This window comes from Poecilia formosa, unplaced genomic scaffold (assembly GCF_000485575.1).
Source record: "Poecilia formosa unplaced genomic scaffold, Poecilia_formosa-5.1.2 Scaffold39, whole genome shotgun sequence".
Classification (NCBI taxonomy): Eukaryota; Metazoa; Chordata; class Actinopteri; order Cyprinodontiformes; family Poeciliidae; genus Poecilia; species Poecilia formosa.
In genome coordinates, this window is record NW_006799978.1 from 2209197 (window position 1) to 2217335 (window position 8139).

At 41.2% G+C, this 8139-nt stretch overlaps 1 protein-coding gene across 1 annotated transcript in view; it reads left to right on the forward strand.

Moving 5' to 3' along the window:
* The first annotated feature begins 206 nt into the window (after positions 1-206).
* si:dkey-237h12.3 (teneurin-3) overlaps positions 207-8139 on the forward strand; it is a 199105-nt gene continuing 191172 nt past the window's right edge. Inside the window, exon 1 of the mRNA XM_016670914.1 lies at positions 207-818. The gene's annotated coding sequence lies outside the window, so the exon portion shown is untranslated. The remainder of the gene's footprint in view (positions 819-8139) is intronic.

Here is an 8139-nt window from a genome sequence, read left to right on the forward strand (position 1 = left end):
GAGGGAGAGCAGCCAGGTGGCCTGATCACAGTTAATCCACATCTGCTGTTTGATTTTGATGTTTTTTCCATTTAAGTAAATTTGGATGTAATTGCATCAAATGGATTTTTCGGGTTGCGACGTCCTGTTAGTTTTCTCTTAATGAAGCTCCTCCTGTTGTTTACAGGTGCCACCGTTTGCTTGGTGCTCACAGGCTGGAGGTCAGAGTTGACCCTCCTCTGTATTTACGGCCTGTACCGGTGCTGATGGGCAGAGAACAGGTTGAGGCTGAGGACGGGATGAGCAGCTTCCCAGCTGACAAGTGCATATCGGACAAAAGCGCAGCGGAGCGGGTGGCGAGCATCCGCATCCGCATCCTTACCGAGTGAGGAAAGGATTTTTTTTTTCTATCCTTTTTTCTCCCCTCTAAATTTCCTGCACAGCTGCTTGGCGACAGGAAATGTATATCCGTGTTATCTCCTGAGGGGGGGAGGACAGAAGCATTGCTGGAACTACTGCCTGAGCTGATTCGCCGGGAGGACTGGGAAGATTTCGGAGCAGAAACACGTTTCTGTCGGAGCTGGCAGCTCAAGCTCTCCGCTCCGTCGCCACAACGTCCACAGCGCTGGACACAAGTCTGTTGCTCCGAGACGTGCGCATCGGTTTCCGCGTCTGGAACCTGACTGAGAGGTGCTTTTTTTGTGCAGAAGAGAGAAGAATAAACTCGTTGCCAAATTGCACACGCGGTTTATTGTGCGCGCTGCTGCCTGCAAGTTGGGAGCGAAGCGCACCGCTGGAAGTTTATGCGCCTCGGACAGACCCGCAGCAGCTCCTTACAGGTCAGTACTCCCTTATTATTCTATATTAACACCATTCTACAAATACAAGAAACAATAACTAAAAAAATCATAATATATTTGTGCTGTAAACATGCCGGATTTGCTGTTCTGTAATATTCCATATCCTTTGACAAGAGGCAGAGCCGCAACCTGCTGGGATCCCTGTCCCATTTTCCATCTCCACGCTGATAAATATGAATTAGATTTATGTTCTTTGATTTTTATTTTTATTATTTTTTAAGCTGCGGAAGTCATCCTGTTTTAATGAGAACAAGACATTTCCCGATCAGCTTCGGTTTGGGGTTTGCTTTGCGACATGAAGTTTAATAATGAAACGCAGAGTTCGTAAGGGTCAGCCTCTTTGATTTAGAAGCGGTGTCAAATTTTCATATTTTAAAGATTGAGTGGGAATATTAAAAAATGAAAACACATTACACATGGTCATTTGATGGTTTGTATCATAATTAAACCATCAATAATGATGAATGAGACCAACCTTCATCCTTTTCTCTTACTTTTTTTTGACCCATTTAAAAAAAAAAAGAAAACAAGAAAAAAAACTTATTGTGGTTAGAAAAATCAGTTAGTCTCATATGTGATTCAACTTAACTATTCAGTTCACTCTTAATTAAGAGGCATTTGACTTTTACATTCATCAGTCCATCGTTTGGGCTTTCAGCTTTAAGATCTGGTGAAAAATCCTAAAATGAGCCGTCTGTTGGTTCTGCAAGAAGTCTTGAGATCCAAAGCTGCTCAGGTCTGAGATGAGCCTAATCAGTGAGCCAAACTCGGCCACATCTCCCGTATAAGAAACAACTGTGATCTTTTCTCTCAACTTAAAGATTTTTATTGCAATTACACAAGATACTTAAGATTTCTGGTCACTCCCCCTTATCTTGTGATTTTAAACATTGAATGGTGCTCAGGCTGCCTACCATGGAGAGAAATGTTGATCTGATTGAACTCTGACATGGATCAGGCTGAACACAATCTCCAAACACATGCATCTGAGTCATGATGGCCCAGGAGGACAAGTATATCTGTTCAGCTAAATTGATTTATGACTTTTGTTCCCAATGTGACTGAGGAACTACAGCAGTTGAGGCCACTTTGTGTTTTATGCTCCATGTCTGACAACGACTGGAATCATAAACTAATGCAGAGCTTCACTACTTGGGGCGTGTGTGGTGAATTATGCCTGCTGAAAGGTTTGTTGCTCCAGTGTTCTCGCCAACCTCCCTGCAAATCATGACATGTACTTCTCCGAGGATGAAAAAATAAGTTTAGGAAGATGTGGCAAGTGTTTTATGAGAACCAATAAACTCCCAGAGACAACAATCTGTCTCTTCTGGCACCCTGTAGGGGCACGACAGTCGCATCTCCTGTACGGAGGCACTGATCATAACTGGAACTGGCCTTCCTGTACAGCAACCAGGCTCCTATACGACTCTTTTCCTGCTGCCAGAGTGTACTGATAAATGACACACGTTGTGTTGACACATTCAGAAACACACCTGGATTCAGAAGGATGCCAGTTGCTCTCTGTCCTTCAACACATTTAGCACAGCTGTAGAGAAAACGTGCTGGAGTTCACTATTTATGGAGAGCGCCTTAGTCTGGCAGATGGCTGCGCATCGAGCACTGAGACATTTTCTGCTGTGACCTCTTATTGAGGCTTTAATCTAATTCCTCAGCTTTTAACGTCACTGCCTTTCAGTCAACTAATTGAAGCAAGTGACTTCATTTTTCTAGGAGAATTCCGGGAAGTTCTGTGGATGATTCTCTAATCCATGCTTTGAGTTTAAAATTGTTTACTTAATTCAGAAATAATAGAAGAACTGTGTTCGCAACATTGCTTATTTTTTTGATAATTTCCTTTTTCATTATTCCTGTGGAGAATGTAATATTCTGTCTGATGATGCCAAGTTGAATCCTGGCTTTACACAGTTTTTATTTTATTTTATAGAAAAGCAGTCAGGATGACTCGTCCTGCTAACACCTGAGTGATGTGGAAGAACAGTCCGTGCTCAGACCTGCACATACAGTATCTCACTCTTTTTTTTTTTTACTTGCGGGTGCTGAGAGTGGCACAGGATGACCTCTGGGATTAAAACATTTGATATGCCAAACATCGTCGCCGAGTCGCCTGTTTCAACACGTCGGAGCAAACATGTGAAGGTTAATGCAGCCTGACAAACTACCACCAGTTCCCCAGGCTCGACGGATCGCTTCCACGTCATATTTACTTTACATAATTGCTGCCCTCTAATCTGTTACTATTAACACAAATTCTGCTTTGCTATTGTCTGTTGTACTCTCTTTCACCTGCTTTTTCTGTCTCTTGATGCACTTTCCCTTCACTCCCACGAGAGCAGAGCGGCATCATGATGAATAGTAGAAAAGTGCATGTATAGCACGCCATAGTGCATTCTTTAGGTCGACTGGAGTTTAACATAACTGAGTTTAACATAACCGATGCAACCCCCATCAGCGATTAGACTGTCGTTTCCCGCTCGGAAGCCCTGCAGTCAGAGGATTACTTGAATTTAGCACAGTGATGGCCCACCTGCAACAAAGTTTATCCTGTTTAGAAAGCATCATGAAAGGAAAAGGTGGTGTGTGGGATTTGTGCAAGTTGCCAAATTATTGCTGAAAGTCACCCTTGGATTTTATAAGGGAGCGGATTGCATGCTCTTGAAATGTGCTTAGAGAAGGGATATTTAGTGACAGCACTTGATGCATTACCATGCTCCTTAACTACATTGTATAGCTGCACGAGGAAAGCAGAAAACGCCATAAAAAACATGGCATATGCTTTATGCACAACCGCTTTGTGTATAACATATTTATTTCTTTCCCAATTCATAAATATGTTGATAGATTCACTACAGAGAAGCTTGAGACAGCTAAGAATATAAATGGGGATTTTTATTCACATAAAGATGAATGTTCCACATTGATGCGATACATCAGAAATTGGGCTCTGATTGAACAGGACGGATGAGTGTTCTCAAGGCAATGGCTATTGTGGCTGTCTGATGGCTGTTGTGCAATGCCTAGTATGATTTATTGCTTTGTTCATAACATAAACTGATCCTGCATCTTATCGCACACATGCGTGCAGACGTGTTGGTGGCGATGCCGTGCGTAGGCGTTTGCAGACTCAACAACTAAAGTGGTAATTGTTTGTGATGATGCGGGAGCCATTCTGCAGCTGGATTGCTTAAAATCAAGAAAAGCAGATATTCAAGCATGACAGCTCTGTTTTTTGGGGGGGTTGATCGGAGTCTTTGTGGCCAAAGCATGCTGGGATTAAAGCCACCTGCCACCAACCACAGGACACCATCCTGCTGGTCCAGTTCTGGATGTAGCGCCACCTCACACTGTTGTAGCCTACAGATTACCATTTATGGCTCAGCGGGCTCCAGTGGGCTTTCTGGGTCAGGACCAGGCGGAAAGATTGGACAGTGGGCTTGACTTTGAAACAGAAAACCTCTCCCTGCATGTTCCAGGCTGAGGCTTGGTGAGGAGAGCCAAAAAGAAATGTGCTTACTTGTGTCATAGGGAGAATAAAATAGAATTTCATCATGTCCTCTGTTTGTGAAAATTGCCCAGAGCAGTGTGTAAGTTCAGCTTTTGTGAATATAACTGGAATTATATATGAAGTCACAAACTGTTCCACATTGTAAGGGCGTCAGGGGTCACTGTTACTGGTTGTCTAGAAATGGCAAAAATATTCAAAATAGTTTCTTTTTATTTATGCTTTTCTTCCATCTGCAGTTCACTTTTGTTTGTTTTACATAATTTCTGCATCACATTGGTGTTTCTGCATGTTCACAAAGCAGCGTTAGCACTGAAAAAGGAGTGGCTTCAGCCTGCCAAAGGCCTCAGGTCTGGTCTATTGTGACCCCTGGACAGCCCAGTGGGAAGCTGGGCGGGAGCAGAGCTTGTCAATGAAGCCGCTTGATGGCCTCAATAATTCAGTCGACACGGCCTCTGTGATGCTGAAAGCCTGATGTCTGATCGGTGACGAAGGGCGATGATGAGTAGGAGCGTGTGAAGCCAGTCAGAAACACATTCTCTGTGCCTTTTTTATTTTCTCAGAAGGGTGAAGAGAAAAAAAATATGGAATATCAGTCGACTGAAGAGTGTAAAAGCTGGAGCCTTGCAGACAGTGTAATAGTATACAGGTCAGCAATCTTTGACTTCCAGAGGCGTATGATGTGTATTCAGGAGTCGCTCTCTGGCCAATCGTTGCTGGTCAGACTTTCTAAGTTTTTCCCCTGAAAGTTGAGAAACCTCTACGATCCAATGAGTTTTCAGATTGATGTTTCTTTTATAAGGCCTGCAGTGTGTTTCTGTATTCTCTTAGTGTGCCATCATGACCTACATACTCCCTAAAATGCTGACAAGCGAAGAATAAAACCATCTAGATTCTTTTTGTATTGTTTATGCGGCACAATTGCTTAAAGAAAAAAAAAATCACTCGATATGAGTTTTCATTCTGTGTCTGCAGTGTGCACCTGCTCTAATTTCATACCACCGAAGAGAGTATATTGATTTATTTTGGACCATTTATGTGAATTTGTATTTTTAGTAGTATATCAGCGTCTTTATTTGGTCAGATTTTATAGTTTCCCGTAGTTGCAGCAGCGCTGGAGTATTGCATTCCCATTGCAGTAGTCATGACTGAAGTTTTCCGCCAGTCTGTTGTCTGTGACTGCTATGATTGCTGTGTGTATTCCATCTGCCCTTGCATATTCTAAAGGAGGAAGGGTTAGTTTGTGGTACAATCATGCGCGATGCATTTGAATGACACCCGGTGTCAGCACTTTGGAATAGCTCTCCGTATTTGAATTTTTATCTTCTAGCCAGGTTTGTATGCTCACAGCATTTCTAATGTAACTCCAGTCCTGATCTTCAGCTTGTGTCTCAGTGCTCTTTTAATAGGATCCGGCAGAAGATGTCCAGATTAGACACAAGCTCTAGTGATATTTGATTGAGAATTTCGCTATTAAAAATGCACTCTTCCCTGAATAAATAATATTCGATCAATGATTCCCTTATTGTCCTCTCAATCAGTCAAATCCATCCTCCTTTGTTTACCAGATTTATTGTGCACATAAATGCTTTCATTCTTGTGCTGCCTCTCCGTGGTACTGAGATTGCTCTTTCCCGTCATCACATTGTAGGCGCGGTATTACTACAATTTAATTTATTTCCGTAACAATGGGTCGATCATGGATTTTGTCTGTAAATTGCCACAGGTCTGCGCGGCTGAATTTGTTTTACACAGAGTGGAGCCGTTTCTTTCTGAGTAAGCATTACCTGGCAATTTGTTGACGCTGTCTTGCAGGATTCTCAATAAAGCCAATGCACATGAACTGCATTACTTCCTCAGATCCCATACGTGAAGCAGGTGTTGCATTTGCGCTGATATCACAGTCAGGCTGTGGCCCAATGAATTAAGACTGTCTAGCGTAATTGGTTGTGTGATATGGAAGGAAGCACCTATTTTGATAAGAGCTGGGTTCAATATCTGTAGCCTTGGATACAGATAAACGCAGCTGCCCGTATGTATGAATTCACTGAATAACATGTTATTACCATTTGGGATCCAGCCACTACAAAAGAAACATTAAAAAAGCCCCTTTTTTATTCCACTTGTCCACACATAGCAATTACATTTCAAAAACTGAATTTGACTGTGCTTGCGTATTATTTATTTCTTTGTTCTTCTCCCCACTAAAAGATTCAGTGAATGCAGAACTCATATGAGTTGCTGGTGAAGAGTTATTTGGGGGATTTGTAAACATCCCTGCTCAGCTTATTGTGCTGCTTATTATGTTATCTTAGAACTGGCACATACAATTTTTTTCATTATTTAATTCACACACAACAATGCGAAGCAATAAAACAGTGAGGATTTGATGTTGACCGCTATGATTTAGCAGGGAGGGACAAGACAGAGGAAGAAAAGCAGAACGATGTGGGCTCAGCTCTGCTTTTTTTATCATTTGTTTTTCACTCTTGCTGTGGTGTTGTTTATCTTTTAAATGTGCCGCATCTATGAGGGCTGAAGCTTCGAGTCCCAGAAGCGTGGAATAATCTGAAGTGACTGTATCAGAGATTTGCATCACTTTACTCCAGTTGTGAATATTCTCCATCTTATTCAGACAGGAAATCCAACACAGAGCAGGATTTCATCATCGCTCATGAGTGCAGTAAGCTCATCCCTCCAAACATTTGCAGAGGAATTTGGAGCCAGCAAAATGTATTTCTGGGTTTTTGTTTTAGTCTAACCATTTTTTAAACTTATCTAACATGTTGCACATTGCATGGTTGGGATTGGACTCTTCCAGATATGCCCCCCCGGTAGAATAAAACTGGTAAAACTGCATCACCATATTTCCAGAAAAAAAATTAAGATTGCAGCAACAAAAGAAAAAAATTAAAAGATAAAACTGAGAAATTTATTTGAATAATTTTAAAATCTTATTGAAAACAACCATTTCATATGCAGTACTTATTTTGAGTAAAGATTCTCATCTTATTTTTTTTTTAACAGTATGGTGTGATTAATACAATTTTACTACCTAGTAAAGACCAGTCCATTCTAAAGTTAGTACGTTAACATCCCTGATTCTACCAAAATAAATGTAGGCACACCCTTACTGGTAGATATTATTTATTTCTTAGTTTATAAAATTGGCTATCAAAGCAGGTACCAGATTCTCTTGGCTGGCATGAATTAACACATGGTTAATGTTGGGTACAAAACCATGTATAAAACCAGTTTTTTTTTTATGTGGGACAGCAATCACTCCCTGTAGTCAGACAAATGATCATTATGCTGTTTTTAATTAGCATGCAAAAACAAAACAAATAAAAAAAAATTAAAAGATTTTCTCCTGTGTTGGTTTGATTCACGTCTGTATCAGATTTGAAACCAAAAATTTATTAATTTCTTCAATTGGGACATTCAGACAAGTCAGGAACTAAATCTGAATCAGGTTTTTTACACATCATAACGACTCTGTGTCGCCCACTCACTGCAGAATAAAGGAAATATGGAATAACAGAAACTTGACTATGTGTCATTACAGACCTGTGATCAGTCTGTAACACGCTGGAGTGACATCTTAACCCACACACACACACACACACACACACACACACACACGCACACACACACACACACACACACACACATTTGTGTTGCTATCTTTGTGGGGACTTTCCATTGACTTCCATTCATTTCTACAGCCTAAACCTTACCTTTACTATTTTCCTAACCCTAACCAACCAAAACTCAATTGAC